Here is a 19,496-nt window from a genome sequence, read left to right as displayed (position 1 = left end):
CGAGGTTTTCGCGTAAAATTAGTATGGCCAAGAAAATTGTGCTGACTGAAACTTTGTTTCCTGTGGATATTAAAAGGAAGATATGCTCTGGAATAGCACGTGTGTAGTGAGATGAATGATCTATATTAGATAACGTTGGTGTAACTTCTGTTTTTTCTGTATCACTGGTAGTTGAATGTCGAGTGGTATCTTTCAGTTTTTCTCTCTTCAGTTTTGGGAGGGGGTTACTGTTGTGGAAAAGAAGTACAACTTACTTTCCAACCTGATCTGTCAATAGCATTTACCATACCTGACTGTCTCCTTGAATAACTGTTTACTTGGCTCTCAGACAACATAACTTCCCTGGTTTTCCTCTGTGTCACTGGTTGCCCCTTCTCAGTGTTCTTTGCAAGCTCTTTTTCACCGCTGACCTTGTAACATTGGAGTGCCTGTATTCTTCTATCTGCATTTAATCCCTAAGTGATCTAATTCATGAGTTGCATGGTTTGAAATGCCACTTCTATGTAAAAAAAAAAAAAAAAACAAAACAAAAAAACCTCCTAAATTTGTGTCTACTCCTAAATTCCAGACTCATGTGTCTAACTACTTATTATTTCCACTTGAGTTTCCGATATGCATCATTTCCACTATTTTACAGCGTCTTCTACTGAGCAATTGTATGTAAAAAGTAAAGCACCACACCTTTTGGTACAGATATATGACCTGTAATTTCCCCAGTTGTAAGATGTTGATTGTGGATGGGATTATGAGATTTCAAATGGTACAGTAGTGAAGAGTGGGTTAGATGAAGACTGGTTACTGGCCAGGAGAACATAGGGCAAAGATTTTAGGATGTGGCACTCTGTTAGGCTCTGGGGATTCAGAAGTTAATAATACACAATTGCCACTTTTTAGAGTCCCTAGGTTAGCAGGGAACACAGGTAGGTAAATCCATAATGACAACATGGCGGGACTTCATTAGTAATAGGTAAGAGTAATTCTGAGCTGCCATGGCTTCACAAAGGAGGTGCTGTCTGGATATGGACAAATGGATGTTTCTGCCTAGCAGCTAAGGTAGGAGGTAGGGTGTTAGGTTGTCAGCACGATAGCTTGCAAACATAAATGCTTTAAGCTCCTGATTTTTTTTTTTAACTAAGGCTTTAGAATTGTCTAAGACTGTAGCCACTACTCATGTGTGGCTGTTAAATTTAAATTAATTACAATTAAATTAGCGCACGAGAGTTCCCTTTTCTCCACATCCTCACCAACACTTGTTTTCTTGATAATAGCCATTCCAACAGGTGTGAGGTGGTATCTCATTATGGTTTTAATTTGCATTTCTTTGATGATTAGTGAAGTTGAGCATCTTTTCATGTGTCATTTGGCCATATGTATGTCTTTGGAAAAATTTCTCTTCAGGTTCTCTGCCTGCTTTTTAATTGATTTTTTTTTTTTTGAATGTTGAGTTATATGAGTTCTTTGTATATTTTGGATGTTAACCCCTTATTAGATATATTGTTTGCAAATATCTCCCATTCAGGAGGCAGCCTGTTGTTTTATTGGCTTCCTTCGCTATGCGAAAGCTTTTTAGTTTAATGTGGTCTCATTTGTTTATTTTTGCTTTTGTTTCCCTTGCGTGAGGAGACTTATCTAAAAATAATTGCTAAGCACTGTTGATAGGATTGTAAATTGGTGCAGCCACTGTGGAACAATATGGAGATTCCTCAAAAATTAAAAATAGAACTAAAATATGATCCAGCAATTTCAGTTCTGAGTATTTACTGAAGAAAACAAAAACACCAATTCAAAAAATATATACCTTCCAAAGGTCATTGCAGGATATATATTACAATAGCCAAGATAGAAAAGCAAAACCTAAGCATCCATTGATAGACTAATGGATAAGAAGATGTGGTATATATACAGTGAATATTACTCAGCTATTAAAACAAATCTTGCCATTTGCCACAATATGGATAGATCTAGAGAGTATTATGCTAAGTGAAATAAGTCAGAGAAAGACAAATACCACATGTTTTCACTTATATGTTGAATCTAAAAAACAAAACAGACGAAATGAAATGAAACAGACTTACAGAGAACAGCTGGTTGCTAGAAGGGAGGGGAGGTATTGGGGTGGGCAAAACAGGTATAGGGATTAAGAGGTACAGTCCTCCAGTTATATAATAAATAAGTCCCGGGGATTTAATATTCAACACTAGGAATATGATAATATAGTAATAACTTTGTATGGGGACAGGTGGTTACTAGACTTGTGGTGATCATTTCATAATGTATGCAAATATCAAATCATTATGTAGTATACCTGAAACTAATATAATGTTGTATGTCAACTCTATTTCAATAAAAAATTAATTAAAAATACTATTTCTCAGTCACACTAGTTATGTTTCAATTACTCAGTAGCCACATGTGAGAGAAGAGCAAACATGTTCATTATCACAGAAAGTTCTGTAGCACGGCTGCCAGAATGTAGGGGAAGCAAGGCATCATCCAGAGCAGGAGCAGCTGCAGCATATCTTTGTGGGGGCATTTCTTTTGCCTTGGGTACCCCATGGAGTTCCTAGTTGTTTGTCCTGTCCAAGGCAAGAAAGAAACCCAATTCTTATGTTAACCACTGCTGATTTATTTTGGAAAAACTCACATTGACAGTTTGGGTGTGCAAAGTTTACACACACTGCATCATCCTAGATCTTGAATGAGACTTAGCATCAGCAAGCCCACGTCCTCAGGAGGGGTTGGAAAAGCAGAGTCATTGCCTGAGTGACACCGAACAACATCTGTCTTCTGCTGTCCACTATTCTGGAATACCTGAATCCCTACCACCTTCTAAGCAGATAGAGGAGCATGTGCCACTTGTTGAGGCTAGCATGGCAGGTTTAGACTCTACCAATAAGGGGGGGTTAGGAGAGAAAGGAGCCCAGGTGGGGTGTCTGTATAATACATTTTAATGTGTGCAACAGGTTCATATATGTGCTTTTTATAAATCGTCGTAATATATGTTTTACTTGGATATATTTGCTCTCTATGACCTTATCTCTGTGAAAAGTTCTTCCTGTTAAATGTCTGGTTGGCTTTATACTTTATAATATTTTCAGTTTGGATTGAAGAAACATGCTTTTTCTAAGTCAAATTTTATGATTCTTGCCATTCCTAAGAAAGGAGGAAGCGAGATGTCACTGAAGAATAGCCTAAAGGTGCTTTAAATGTATTGGTGGGTGGAGAGAATAGGTAATAATTACCCATTAATTAATAATAATTTTATTATTTGTTCAACTCACTACTCAGCTTACCAAAGATTATAAACCCCTTCCTGGAGATAGTGTGTTGATACACAAACTCACTTCCGTGTGTATAGATATATTTTGCGATTATAAAAAGAATGTCATGAGTTATTAAATACTAATAATAATAATGAATCAATTAATGTTTTCTCTTGTCCCCTACTAACTAGAGATAATGAAAACTTATTTTATGTCACTGCTAATGGCTTTACATGTAAAAAATACTACTATATCTGCACATATTTACATTTTCTCATAAATGTGCCCAAAGACATATAATTATGCCTATTGTTTAAAAAAACTTAAGACATATGAAAAGACTCTGAAATGGGTCAATTTATGATTTATAAGAGGTGAGGAAGAGTGTTAAGAGGTAGACCTCGGATAATAAGTAGAAGTATGGGGCAGGGACAGGAGAAAAATGGGATAGGGAAAAAAAGACAGCAATTGAGTACGAAGAACGAACGTACTGAAGTGAAGAGGAGGGGAAAAAAAACTTCACCATTTATTTGCATTATACACCTTATGCTTTAGCCAGCCTACCTGCTATTGCTCAAGCATGTCCTTCAGTTTTCTGCTGCCATATTTGATGTATGCTTTTTCACACCTGGAATCTCATCCTCCATTTTGCCTGTTAAAATCTCTCGAAATGTTTTGACCTTTATGAAGCACTTCTTTTTCTTCCCTTTTAAAAACTTTTACAGAAATTTCAAACAAAGAAAACGGTGAGATAGTATAATTTTCTCAGTCCATTATCCAGCTTCAACAGTTATTAACATTTTGGCAATTTTTAAAAATACATCTCCCTGCTTCCCTCCTCCAACATTTTCAAACATACAGAAGAGCTGTACAGTGAACTCTTTAGTCTGAGTGCAGTCAGGAGACACAACTATACTGGTTATTGGAAAATGTATTTTGATGAATTGTTAACTAGAACAGGGAGAGGTGGTTAACTATTAAAAGAGGTAAAGAAGCTCTGAGTCTAAGGGTCCCCAAAGCAGCAAGTGTGAAAGAGCAGCTACTATTACTAGGACAAGGGAGAAAGACTGAGAGGGCCCTTCTTCCCAAAGCGTGGATACAGGCCTTTACAGAAAGGGCACGCCTACCATGGCTGCATGGCCCAAGGCCGCAGCTGGAACCTGTCTCGTCAGTACTCTTGGACATTCATGCTAATTAATAATAATAATAAATAATGGAGAACCTGAATCTGGAAGGAAGTCTGTGTCCACTGCAATCATCTTATAGGTTCCCTCTATTGCCTTCTCTAAAGCTTGCAAAAGAGAAATGTTTAGAGGGCCTAGCTCCATTGTCATAAAGCAGGGCAAAGAAAGGTGGATTTGATGTTGAGCGATAATAAGTTGGTAACTGACACACCTGTAGTAGCTACCACCTAATTTCTACAATTGTTAAGCAGTTTGATTTATTTACTTAATCATGAAATCTTTTTTGATGCCTCAGCCTGATCACTCTTTGTTTTAAATTTTGAAATTAAAAATCATCTGCAAAACTGATCTGTGGTGGGGAAAAAAAAATCACTAACAGTGGTTCCCTGCAGAGGTGGGAGTTGGGGTGGGGATTGACTGGAAATGAGCATGCGGGAACTTCAGGTAATTTTTTGAAGAGCAATGTTAAAGTTTGTTTAAAAATTCAATATTTGTAATACATTGGAAATGACAGTCTTTACAACTGTGTAAATATGATTTTAGATGTTAATTTAAAAACGTATGTAGGAATATGTTTTTTTTTAAAATATGAGCAAGAAGGTTTTCATTTTCTAACCATGGCAAAAAGACCTTGGACAAGTCACAACCTTTGAAACGGAGTTTCTTAAACTGTAAAATCAGGATAATATTCACTCTATTTAGGATTAAATGTCACTTATGGCTCTAAGTGTAGTACACTTTTTATCATTACAATTCTTAGTATACACTTTATTAAAGCAAATGTTACAAATTTAGATACTTACTAAAAATTAAAAGTAAAAATTTAATGGAAATGTATCTCTTAATAAATGGAACTGTTTCTTCCCTGATTAGTTTATATATCTGTGGATGAATAGTATTCATGGTCAGAATGAGATTGGATTTATTTTCAAATTTATTCCTGTTTTCCAGAATTACAGATGTAAGTGCTTAGAAACCATATTCACATAAATAAGACGAGAGTTCTTTTAACTCCTTCCATATTGTTTGCAAAACAAAATCACATGGTAGTCTATTAAGAGAAGTTGTTTTCAATTATGTGTTAACCAGTGACTCATTCAGGCTATTTTGCAATTTGGCTGGAAGCATACAAGTGAAAACCACCTGACTTGTAAAAGGATTTACCACCCTTTAGTCTTTCAAAGCTTTACTAAAATTATATAGTCCCTCTTTCACTTACAGTTACCTTAATTAATTCAATGTGCTCTGAAAATGTTAGGAAAAATTGAAATATTTCAGTATCCCTGTCCCAAAACAGCATTTTGTTTGTGTTTTTTTTGTTGTTTTTAACACCTATATTGTGGTATGATTCCTGTACAGTAAACTACACATATTTCAGATGTACAATTTGAATTTTGATAGATGTAGACACCAGTGAAACCACCACCCCAGTCAAGACAGGTAACTTTTCCATCACTCCCCAAGAGGTGCAAATTTCGAATTCCCAATTTATCCCTTCCCCGCCCTTTACCCTCCAAAACAGTATTTTAAATTAAATGCTTTCATCTTATGTGCTTTAAATATTTTTTTGTCAAAACCTTGAGGTGACTTATTTGCTCATTGAATTTTCAGTTTTGGATAAAATATTGCCATAGCCTAATTGTGAAACCAATCACTCAAGATTTACTGACTTTCCAGAAAAACTGTGACTTCATTTTTTAGATTAAATTAATGCATTAACATTCAATTTTGAGGCATATTATAAAAACCACTGTAAAATAAATTATGGAATGCATTTGAAGGAAATTGAGAAGGAAAAGCCGGGCTGGGCTAACAAGCTAACTTGTAAATCCAGGCTCAACAAGTGTCAGTAATGTGATCTGTTCCTAACAGATAAGTTCCAGTGTACTGATTCCTTGGTTTTGCTGTTCGAGCCTTATTGGCTAATAGCCCCATACTTGTAATTAACCCTATAAAACCCCATGCACACGTCTTGGAGGTGCTCAGAGCTTCGGAGCAAAAGCCCCTCTGAGCCCGCCGGCGTAATAAATCTGAATACTCCAGCCCTCCGAGTGGTGCTTGTTTCTTAGCTGGCCTGTCGTTTCCATAACAAGATTGTTAAAACAAAGTTAAGATTAAAATGATGCAGTGATAATAAAATAATCAGTGTTTAAAATAACTTATGAAATCATGATAATGGTATTTCTCATTGCTTAGTTTATAATAAAGTGATATAAAATGGACCTAAAATGATAAGTGATTTATGAAATAAGGAGTATGATGAAAGATATTCCTTCAGCAGACTGTTTACACTTCACAATCAGACTTTTTCTATGTATTTAATGAAGAAAGAGTTTTGCTAAAAGTGGGTTGGTCTGGCAGTTAGCAGACAATTTTACATTTTGTTAAAAGAAAGTAGAAGATAACATTTTCTAAGATTAAGAGTGACTGTAATTGGAATAAATATTTCATTATGTAATTTGCTTTAAAAAAAAAAAATGTGGCTTGCATTAAATTCCTGCTAAACATTGGACCTAGGGTGCCTGGATGGCTCTCATAGGATAGCATTCAGCATGCTCCTTGCCCTCCCCGATTCCTGCCTCTCTTTCTGAGAAGCAAAGCAGATCTCCTTTTCTTTCTTATATAGAGTATGTGTGCATTGTTCTCAAAACCTAGCTTCTCAGAATCATACCTTTCACCTTGAACACTTGTTAAAAATTTCTCTCATGATCTTACTAAATGAATTCTTCTACTACCTACTAGACGAGAAAGGTTTTCCCTTGTTGTTGGTATTAAAAGTCTCACGTTTTTTGCCCTTTATTTACAGTGAATTTTCGGAAGAAGAGCTTTCATAACCAGAGTTCTCATTGCAGTCCTTTAGCAGGATAGGACATTCCCATACTCCAGGAAGGCTATAAACGTGTGTGCCCCCATCCCCTCCCAATCCAAATGCACACAATCAGAGTCACCTATCTGGTAGTTCACAGGCCTTGTTTTCTTTAAAGTTAGTTCCCCTTGTAAATCAGATTAAGGAATGCATTAGCACTGATTAGTTTATAAGTTACATTTTGTAGGTAATACAGTACATTGTAAGAGAGGATTTTTGGTCAGGTGAGAGTATTGGCATGTTTCCAATTATACTAATGATAAGGTTATCTGTCCTCTCTACCTTCTTGGAGAATCATCTCGGGTAATAACTAGTGTAAAGTAGCACAATATGTCATTGCAATTTCATTGCGAGTTTGAATCTCCAAGTGGTTCTGAATTCGTTGTAAACATTCATTTTGTGAAGGCAACAAACATAGAACATTAAGCTGTTACACTGGTTTTGGAGATGTTCTTAACTTATTTTTCCCAGCTCAGCATTTTTTAGGGTAATGTTTGATGCAAATTACAGGAGATACTTGAAATACCATTCTAACAACATCCAACAGAGCTATTAAAGAAGCATTAAGTTTCAAATCCCTAAAAATTGAATGTTGACTCTTGATAGTCTAGGTATTTTGGAGTTTATAAGATTTTATGCTTTTACATTAAATTTTTAATATGAAATTATTTAACCTCATGTTAATTTTATCAATAGCATATACAAATTGTATACATCTATTTAAAAAGTCATTCATTTAAGTGTTTTCTTTATGAAATACAGTTTAAGGCTTTTTATGTAACGGTTTTGTAATAATCTGATTCCCTTTCATGGGAACTAATGGAGTAATATTTGGAAATGTGCCCTTGCTGTTGGTTTAGGTATCTGCACATTTAGAAATATATGCTTTACGTAACATCCGTGTAATTAATAAACAGCATGTTAGATAATAGTGTCGTTAAAAACAGGATCATTTAAAAGCTAAGATTAAGATACGAAATAAACCAGAGATTGAATTATTACAACTTTTTTACTGTGGTAAAATACACATAACATAAAATTTACCATCTTAACCATTTTTAAGTGGTAGTTCAGTGGTATTAAATATCTTCATACTGTTGTGCAGTCATCACCATCATTCATCCCTGTAACACTTTTCATCTTGTAAAACTGAAATTCTGTACCTATTGAACAGTAACTTAACATTCTTCCTGCCACCCTCTGCCCCAACCCAGCCCCTGGCAACCAACATCACAATTTCTGTCTTTGATTTTGACTATTCTTAGTACCTCATATAAGTGGAATCTACAGTATTTGTATTTTTGTGACTGGTTTATTTCACTCAGCACAATGTCTTCAGGTTTCATCCATGTTGTAACACATTGCAGAATTAACTAACTTTTTAAGGCAGAATTATATTCCATTTTATGTATATACCATATCTCACATTTTGCTTAGCCATTAATCAGTTGATGGACACTTGGATTACTTCCACGTTTTAGCTATTGCAAATAATGCAGCTGTGAACATGGATGTACGAATATCTCTTTGAGAACCTGCTTTTAATTCTTTTAGCTATGTACTCAGAAGTGGAATTCCTGAATCATATGATAATTCCATTTTTAATTTTCAGAGAAACTGCTATACTGCCTATAGCAGCTGCACCATTTTATATTCCCACTATCGTTGCACAGGGTTCTGATTTTTCAACATCCTGGCCAATACTTACCATTTTGTGTGTGGGTTTTTTTTTTTTTTTTTTTTTTTATATATATAGTAGCCATTCTAATTTGGCTACCATTTGGTATTGGTAGTTTTGATTAGCATTTCTTTAATGATTAGTCATTTGAACGTCTTTTCATGCACTTATTGTCCATTTATATATCTTTAGAGAAATGTCTCCCAAAGTCCTTTGCCCATTTATGAATCTGGTGGTTTATTTTTTTGTTGTTGAATTTTAGAAGTTCTCTATATATTCTGATACTAATCCCTTATCAGATATATGATTTGCAAATGTTTTCTCCAGTTGTGTGAGTTGCCTTTTTACTCTGGATTTGTGGGTAGTGTGCTTTTTGTTTAATGAGTTGTATTTTAAATAACTGTTTCAGGTAATTGTGGATTTAATTTTTGATACTATATTAAAACTACCCAAGTGGTAGTTTCTCAAAGGTTATTTGCAAAATGTAACCTGAAACAATATCATTGCATATTTCCTATTCTGTTACATTAAAATCCATGGGCCTATCCTGCACATGGAATGGATCTCCTACTAATCCATGATTTTTAGGTAATGTATTGCTTCACATAGTGTCCTTTGATGCATAAGATTTTAAAATTTTCATGAAGTCTAATTTGTCTATCTTTTCTTTTGTTACCTGTGCCTTTGGTGTCAAATCATTGCCAAATCCAATGTTGTGACACTTTTGTCCTATGTTTTCTTCTAAGAGTTTTTATTATTTTAGGTCTTAGATTTAGGTTCTTGATCCATTTTGAGTTTATATATATATATATATATATATATATATATATATATATATTATACATATGTGTTTAAAATTTTGTTGTTGTTTTTGGGGGGAGGAGGTAATTAGGTTTGTTTATTTATTTATATATTTTAATGGAAGTACTGGGAAATGAACCCAGGCATGCACTCTACCACTAAGCTATACCCTCCCCACCTGTATATGGTTTTAAGTAAGGGTCCACCTTCATTCTTTTGCATGTGGATATCTTGTTTTTCCAGCACCGTTTGTTGAAAAGACTGCCCTTTTCCCCACTGAATGGTCCTGACACACTTGTCAAAAATCATTTGACCATGTATGTGAAGGTTTATTTCTGGGATTTCTATCCTATTCCATTAGTATGTATACCTGTTTTTATGCCAGTTCTGCATTCTTTAAATTACTGTAGCTTTCTAGTAAGTTTTGAAATTAAGAACTATGAACCCTTCAGTTTTGTTCTTTTTTCAGTTATTTTGGCTAGTTGGGGTCCCTAGGGACTCCATATGAATTTTTGGATGAGTTTGTCTATTTCTGCAAAATATATCATTGGGATTTTGATAGGGATTGTCTTAAATCTGTAGATTGCTTTGGATGGAATTGATGTTTTAACTATATTAAATCTTCCAATCCATGATCATGAGCTGTGTTTTCATTTATTTGTCTTTAATTTCTTTCAGCTTTGTTTTTTCATTGAACACATCTTTCACCTCCTTGGTTAAGTTAATCCTAAGTATTTTATTCTTTTTTGATACTATTGTAAATGGGACTGATTTTGTGATTTCCTTTACAGATTGTTCATTATTGGAGTATAGAAGCACAACTAGTTTTTGTCTGTTGGCTTCGTATCCTACTACTTCACTGAATTCATTTATTAGTTCTGACAGCTTTTTTTTGGTGATGTCTTTAGGGTTTGTACATATAAGATCATACTTGCAAACCAGTTGTTTTACTTCATCCTTTCCAATTTGGATGCCTTTTCTTTCTTTTTCGTACCTAATTGCTCTGGCTAGAACTTACATTACTGTGTTGAATAGACATGGTGAAAGTGGGCATGCTTGCTTTGTCCCCCACCTTAGAGGAGAAGCTTTTTTGTCTTGCTCCATTTAGTATGACGTTTAATGTGGGTTTTTCACATATGGCTTTTATTATGTTGAGATAGTTTCCTTCTATTCTACTTTGTCAAGTGTTTTTTTAATTATGAAAGGGTGTTGAAATTTGTCAGATGCTTTTTCTGCATCAATTGAGATGATCATGAGCTGTTTTTCTTCATTTTGTTGATGTGCATTACAGGAATAAGTCCTACTTGGTCATGGTGTTATCCTTGTAATGTGCTGCTGAATTATGTTTGCTAGTATTTTTTGAGGGTTTTTGCGTCAACGTTCGTAGTAGCTTTTGGTCTGTAGTTGTCTTGTAGTGTCTTTGTCTGGCTTTGGTTGTCAGGGTCATGCTAGCCTCATATCATGAGTTAAAGAAGTGTTCCTTATCTTCAGTTTTTGGAAACAGCTTGAGAAGGATTGATATTAGTTCTTTAAATGTTTGGTAGAATTCACCTTTGAAGCTGCCAGGTAATTTTTTAATGAATGCTAGATGTTGTGAACATTACCTTATGAGTGTTGGGTATTCTTATTTTTATATAAATATTTTTGAACTTTATTCTGTGGTACAATTAAGTTACCTGAAATAGTTTGATTCTTTCAGGACTTGCTTTTAAGCATTTCCCCCATCTTGCACCATTACTCTCTAAACAGAGCTTCATACGCCTACCAGTGTGGTTTTTAGTTTCTACTTTCTTTTTGGCAAAAGAATTGCAAATGGTAGGTCCCCAAGTTACCTATACCAAGTCCTGTTTAATTTGGCTACAAATTGTAAGTTCCCATGATCTCCTCTCCCTTGGATTTAGTTATTTTCTAGAACAGCTCACAGAACTCAGGGAAACACCTACTTAAGTGTACCAGTTTTATTATATAGTAAAGGATATAATAAAAGGCACAGATGGATAACCAGAAAAAGAGATGCACAGGGCAAGGTCTGGGAGGGTCCTGAATTCAGGAGCTTGTTTCTGTGGAGTTGGGGAGCATCACCTTCTTGGTACCTGGATGTCTTCACCTGCGCAAATTGAAAGCTCTCCAAATCCCGTAATATTGGGATTTTTATGGAGGCTTCATCATGTAGGTATGATCAGTTATTAACTCCATTTGCAGCTCCTGTCCCTTCTTTAGATAGTAGGGAGTGGTGATGAAAATTTCAGGCTTCTAGTCATAGCTTAGTCTCTCTGGTGACCAACACCAATCCAGGAGCCATCCAGAAGCCTAGCCAGAGTTGCCTCATTAGAGCAAGAGACACTGCTCTCACCCAGAAAATTCCAAGGGATTTTGGAACCCTGTATCAGGAACTGGTGTCAGAGACCAAATATTTGAACAAAAGATGCTCCTTGTGCCCTTATCACTTACGAGAATTATAAGAGTTTTAGGAGCTTTGTGCTGGGAACTGGGGTCAAAGACTAAATGTGAGAACAAAAGATTATCCTAACACGCTTATTTACAAGTGTTTTAGAGCCCTGTGTCAGGAACTAGGGCAGAGACCCGTATATGTATTTCTTACTATTTCACAACTGCCCTCTATTATATTCTCATGTTCACGTTCTGGCAGTTGTTTCAAGAATATAACATTTTTTCTCCAAAACAAGACCATTCATTAAATTTTAGACATCATGTCTCTTGAATCTCCTTTAATCTGGGAGAATTCATTTGCCCTCTTTGTCTTTCATGACATTGACTATTTTGAAGAGTATAGTCTAGTAACTTTGTAGAATGCTCCTCATTTTGGGTTTGTTTGAAGTTTCTCTTAATTAAATTCAGCTTATACATTTCTGTAGGGAAGACTACATGAATGATTTTGTGGACTTCTCAGGGCATTTCCATCAGTTTGTCATATTTTTGGTGATGTTAATTGTAATCATTTGATTATATTATTGTTCACCAGATTTCTCCACCATAAAATTACTGTGTTTTACCTTTGTAATTAATAAGTGTGGGGACATACTGAGATTATGTTAATATCCCATTTCTCATCAAACTTTAACCCATAGTTTTAACGCTGACTCATTTTTGCCTGTTAGTGATTACTATGACCATAAAATACTTTTCAAAGTCTGTTATTTCTTCAGCATCTATTAGATAGCATTTTACTGTAAGTTTAAGTTTTCCCTTATCTACCTACCTGTGTCCATCTATCTATTTCTCTCTCTCTCTCTCTCTCATCTGTTTCTTGCTACCAGTACTTCTGACACAGATGTGTGGGTTTTCTACACCAATTACCCATTTCTCTGCAGATACTAGCTGGGTGTCCTACAGCTCAGTTCAATTCTAATACTACCTATACTTAGCAAATTCCACAAGACTGCCCCCACTTCAGAGCCACTGAAAGTCCAGACCTTCTGTACTTCTGACCAACTGGGTATAAATCAGAGGTTTCTGCAACCCCTCCTCAGGTTCAGTAATTTGCTAGAAGAGCTCAAAGAACTCAGAAAAAACAGTTTACGTGTTATTACTGATTTATTATAAAGGATATATCTCTGGAACAACCAAATGGAAGAGATGCATAGGGCAAGATATGGGGGAAGGGTTACAGAACTTTCATGCCTTCTCTGGACATGTCACTCTTCTCCCACCTTGGTGTGTTGAAAAATCTGAAAGATCTCCGAATCCTGCAGTTCAGGAATTTATCTGGAGGTTTCATTATGTGAACATGATTGATTTAACCATTGGCCATTGTTGTTTAACCCAGTCTCCAGTCCCTCTCCTCCCTGGAAATCCTAGGGTAGAGCTGAAAGTTCCAACCCTCCAACGTGCCTTGGTCTTTCTGGCAACCAGCATCCATCCTGAAGCTATCTAGGAGGACCTCAGCCAAGAGTTATTAGTATACCAGAGGCACTCTTAACACTCAGGAAGCACCAAGGGTTTTAGAAGCTTTTGTGCTAAGAACCAGGAATGAAGACTAAATATTTATTTCTTATCATTTCACAACATCATTCTGTGTAATTGTCTAATCATATATAGCGTATGGATTCTTACTTTTTTCAGTGGTTTACATGACTACATTAAGAGTTTATTTTTCTTCAAATAAATGGTGATGACTTTTTTCTAATTTGTCATGATTTAATAAGAGGAAATCAGCTAAAATAAAAACAAGTTCTTTTATTTAGTACTCTTAGTTTTTTAGAAATAGAGACCACCTCAGTTGTTTTGTAGTTGGAAGTTATACTGTTAAGGATGCATGTAACAATAAAAATACAAATCTTAGCCACTTGGCAACATCTTAGGGGAACCCAGGAAAAGCCAAACTGTGAGATTCCAATCCCTTTCTCCTTCCTCTGAGCAGGAATGTATAGGACATTTATATGAGCCTCATTGAGAATACAAGTGTTAGGCCATTTTAGAATCTCAGAAAGTTACGGATTCTTGGTTATCTATCCATCCATCTAACTTTAGAAGTTCACAGATCCTCCAATAACCTGACTTCTTTTTAAATCTTTCAGCTTTTCTTTCTGTTCCTGTCTGTTGTATCCATGGTTCTTGAGACAGACAGACAGACAGACAGACACACACACACACACACACACACACACACAGGGTTAGCATTGACGTGGGAGGGCATAATCATTGTTTGGGCAGAGCTTCCCCTACAAGCTCCCCCCACCAACTCCCCCCAACCCCCACCAGTTTGTTGACCAGTCTCCAGACTGTCAGATGCCCATTCCCAGCCCGCTCAGGTGTATATATAGGGAACAATTGGAGAGGAGTCATGATTTTCAAAACACACGTTGCTCTTTTCCGTGGAATATCCTGTGGCTAGTTCCCCTTGAAGTACGGTTGGTGGAAAGGGCAGTTTCCTTGAGTGCTCCTGTGGATGTAGTTGGCAATATGTATCTGCATCCTGGTTCTTTATTCTGCCAAAATAGAGGCCTACTCTGTAGGCAGTATAAGCAAAGTGATTTATTTTCTGAGTTCTTTTCAGAATATTAAAATTGTGATATTTATTTAAATTTATTTTAAATCATGATAATGCTGAAATTTAATACCTTGTATTGTTCACTAAAAATATTGTGAAACCATGACTTAATTAAGTCTACCTTATTAATTTGGCCTGATTAAGAGGTACAAATATAACTCAATATATTTTTTACTTTTCTGTTCTTACAGCATCATCATTTAGTGTTTTCCTTAAAAGAGCTATTCAGCACTTCTATGAATATCTGTGTAGACTAGGCTGCAGTTAACATTTTCCAGAAGACAAAACTAGACTCCCACAATGCATAATTTGCTTTGAAAATTTTGTGCATTGAGTCTCACTTTCTCCTGTGTTCTTGTTATTTAACATGACTGAAATATTAATAGCTAATTGTTTAAAGTGCAGTATTTCAGTTGATTCTATGTATAATTAAAAAATTTAAATACATTAACATTTCACAACAGTCTGTGATTGGGATTAGACTGTTTGTGTTGGCTGTTCAAATACTCAGCATAATATTTGATATTTGGATAAAATGCTCTTTTTCATATCAAGCATATTTGTTTAGAATTGTAGCGGGAATATTCTAGGGAGTTTGGAAAATTTGTGTTTAACATAAAATTATTTGATTATTTTCAGATATTAAAAAGACAACAGTTTAGGGGACTCTCACAATCTTATATAACTGTTAGATTTTTCAGATTTGCATCCTCTAATGATACGTTTCTTTTTCTGTCATACATAAAACATTTGCTCTCTAGGTCATGCTTGAAATGGGATAAAGGGAGGGAAAACTATGAGATGAAATACCCTCTTAGTTCTTTTCTGGAAAACATAAAACTATCCTATTTCCTTTAAGCAGCCTCTCTCAAACGATCAAATTTATTTCACAAGAAGAAATGCATCTTTATTTTAAAGTACAATACTTTCCTTGTACATTGTGTGAATTAAGTGTGTTGACATTTAAAAAGCTGTCTGACTAAACCAACTATTTACAACAAGCCCAGGCCAGCCACTTTGGGAAGGGCATATAGACTTACTGAAGTTAAAACTACTACAAGGCAAGATTATTCTAGAGACATGAAGTCTGGGTTTTGGCTTCAGGAAATACTACTTTGGAAATTACTCTCTAGGTAGGATTAAATATAAAAGTGAAATATACATCTTAAATGAATTAAGTTGCAAACTAAATAGAATTCATTGCCAAGGGATTTTTTAAAAAGCATTTTAGTTGCTATTATTTGAAAGCAACTTTTAAGAATGTTGAAACTGAGTTGTGAAACTGTCATATAGTGAAGGTTTTAAAAAAAAGAACATGATCTTATCTGGTTGTGAAAAATCTGATTTTATTATTATTATAAGGAGATTATGAGAGAGCTATTAACTAGTGAATATTTAACCTATATCTAATTGAAAAGATAAAATTCGTTGTATGCCTGTTTAAAAAAAAAAAAAACTCTTGATGCCAAATTATGAATTGTGCTCCTCATTGTAATAAACAACTAGGTGAAGAGTTAAAGTACATGAGTCTAGCATTTCTCTAAAGACACACAGATGGCCAAGAGGCACATGAAAAGATGCTCAACATCACTAATTATTAGAGAATGCAAAGCAAAACTATAATGAGGAATCACCTTAGATCAGTCAGAATGACCATCATCAAAAGTCTGCAAATAATAAATGCTGGAGAAAAGGGAACCCTCCTATAATGTTGGTGGGAATGTAAATTGATGCAGCCACTATGGAGAACAATATGGACGTTCCTTGAAAAACTAAAAATGACTTACCATATGATCCAGGAATCCCACTCAAATCATGTATCTGGGGAAAGCTAATTCAAAAAGATACTATGCACCCCAGTGTTCATAGCAGCACTATTTACAGTAGCCAAGACATGGAAGCAACCTAAATGTCCATTGACAGATGAATGGATAAAGAAGCTCTGTGTGTGTGTGTGTGTGTGTGTGTGTGTGTGTGTGTGTGTGTGTGTGTGTGTGTGTGTGTGATGGAATATTACTCAGCCATAAAAATGCCATTTGTAGCAATATGAATGGACCTAGAGATTATCATACTAAGTGAAGAAAATGGAGAAAGATAAATATATGATACTACTTGTATGTAGAATCATAAAAAATGATACACAAAAACTTATTTACAAAACAGAAGTAGATTTATAGACAGAGAACAAACTTATGGTTGCCAAAGGGGAAATGTTCAGGAGGAATAAATTAGGAGTTTAGACTTAGCAGATACACAACTATTTTATTTAAAATAGATAAACAACAAGGTCCTACTTATAGCAGAGAACTATATTCAACATCTTATAATACACTGTAATGGAAAAGAATCTAAAAAAGAAAATGTATGTATAACTGAATCACTTTACTGTACACCAGAAACTAACACAACATTGTAAATGAACTGTATACTTCAATTAAAAAAAAATTGCCTGGAAGATCTCTAGCAATTTTGTGAAACTAGCATCCCAGCCCTAGACCACTTATCTATGAATCTTGTTTTCAAGTAAGAAAAAGAAACAACTGCCTTGTATTAAACAAAAAAATAAGGGAGTCTAGAATTCATAGTTATTTTCTGGGTTCTTATTCTAAGTGATGGAGGTGATCATTCATTTACTCTTAGGACAGTCTCATTTTTTATACTCTCTATAGCATATAATATATACATCTTTACATATACTACATGCTGTGTACCATATATATATAGTGGTGTACATATATATATAGTGCATATTATAGTGTATGTACTTATATGGTGTGTGTATATATATACATAGAGACATACTGTCTATAGTAGAGAACAATACATTTCTAGACTACATTATGTAATATAGAGAAATAACTGTATCAGTGATCTTAAGTCTTTTTAGTTACAGCAGTTACCTTCTAAACAGCCCTCCTTTGCTGTATTTTTTAAAGTTGTGTTATAGAATTATTGGTAGCAGTTGTGTATGTTTATCTTTTCATTTTAGCTCTCTACTAAGCAGACTAGTGTTAAAGGATACATTGTGAAAGAGATAATCATGACTTTTATGAAAATAGAAGATGAACATGTGTCAAAGATTCTTTTAAGTTCATTAGTTAACGATATTATGATATTGGTCCCAGTTTGAAACACCACATATTTACAGTCAAATAAAGAATGCTGAAATGAATTTACAAGTGAGTACAGAACAGATAAAACTGATCAGTATCCACTGGACAATAAGCAGAACCAATTTCATTTCTATGGACAGGAATCATTTCTATTATCTATGTCAGTTTCCTAAAGTTAACTTCTCTCTGTACAGTGTTATAAAAAAGCCTAGTCAATGACAAAATGGCTGAACTAGCTAAGGCACCCATTAAGTTTCAGTCTTTTACAATTTTCCCCTGCTATTCAGTACTGGTTCCATCTCTTATACTTTATGTTAACTTAATTTTAGTAGTCACAAGAGAGAAATTGTTTCATGTCCACCCAGTTATTTTAGCTTAGCTGTGTAAATTCTTTGAGGGCAGGCACCCCAAAATACATGAAACTGTACATCAATAAAATGATGTTCTGAGTGCAAATGCAAAAGTTGAATGGTTAAAACTTGTGTTCTGGTTTAGAAAGTAGAAGAAAAGAAGGTTTTTATAAATCTAATCTTATTAGTTACTTGAAGGAATCTAGCAATGAGTACTTTTGAAAAGCAAGAGCCCTCTTCTAATGGAATTAATTCCTCCTTGCTTTACTTATTTCATAAATGAGAGCTGTGTATCTGATTATAAGATGGATATAATTTTAACCCTAAAATAATTAGAAGCATTGAACCATAAAAGAAGCAAGCATGACATACTACTTTTATGAAATCCTCATACTGTATGATTTTGCTCTGTTGTTTTCTCCCTTGCCAATCATTTATACTTTCTATTTTATAATTCATAATAATATAGTAGAACTAACTTACAGTTGCATATGTTTCTCATTCTGGGGGAATACCAAGTATGGTGAGAAAGGCTCTACCTCTCTACCCCTGGGAGTTAGACTATGAGCCAGTCAAATAGTCCTTCCCAGCACACCAACTCTTAAGGGAGTGATGGATGTTAGCTAGATTTGATGACTCAAGAGTGGTTGAGAGTTTGGCAGTATAGGGGTGAGAGAGGGGATCAGTGTTCTGTGGGTTCCAAGGGCCATGGGACCTGAGTATATGGCTTAGGATTTTCATCATACCTTGTCTCCTTTGGTTTTCTCTGGAACCTGTTTCTCTAGGCTTCCATTGATTTTGGAATCTACTTGATTTTCTTGCAAAAGCTTCTTTACTGCTTATATTAACTGGCATTTGTTTCCTTTGTTTATTAAGTAAACAAACAAAAAAGCAAACTAAAGCTCTCACTAGAAGAAACAACCAAGTTATCAAGTTTACATAGGAAAAAGCAAAGTGTATTTATTTTATGTTTACATAGGACAAAGCCAAGTGTATACATTTTAAGTGGAAAAAATAGAAACAATGCTGATATAATTTAGGTTGCTGAATTATAACCTAATAGACCACATGAATCAATTTATGGAATAATAGCAATAACTATGAATATATCATTTTGAAGTATTGTAATTGGTCTTTTACCTTATGGTCACATGTCCAAGAATGCCTTTTGAATGTTTAAACTTCTCTGGCATCTTAAAATATGAGCAGTTTCTAGTAATAGTGGAGTAG

General features: G+C 34.9%; 1 protein-coding gene across 11 annotated transcripts in view; it reads left to right on the top strand.

Moving 5' to 3' along the window:
- The window catches only part of WDPCP (WD repeat containing planar cell polarity effector), a 287,957-nt gene that overhangs the window by 957 nt on the left and 267,504 nt on the right, over positions 1-19,496 (top strand). The window lies entirely within an intron of this gene.

This window comes from Camelus ferus, chromosome 15 (genome assembly GCF_009834535.1).
Source record: "Camelus ferus isolate YT-003-E chromosome 15, BCGSAC_Cfer_1.0, whole genome shotgun sequence".
NCBI classification, from domain to species: domain Eukaryota; kingdom Metazoa; phylum Chordata; class Mammalia; order Artiodactyla; family Camelidae; genus Camelus; species Camelus ferus.
The sequence above is the reverse complement of the archived record's forward strand: the minus strand, read 5'-3'. Positions and strand labels throughout refer to the sequence as shown.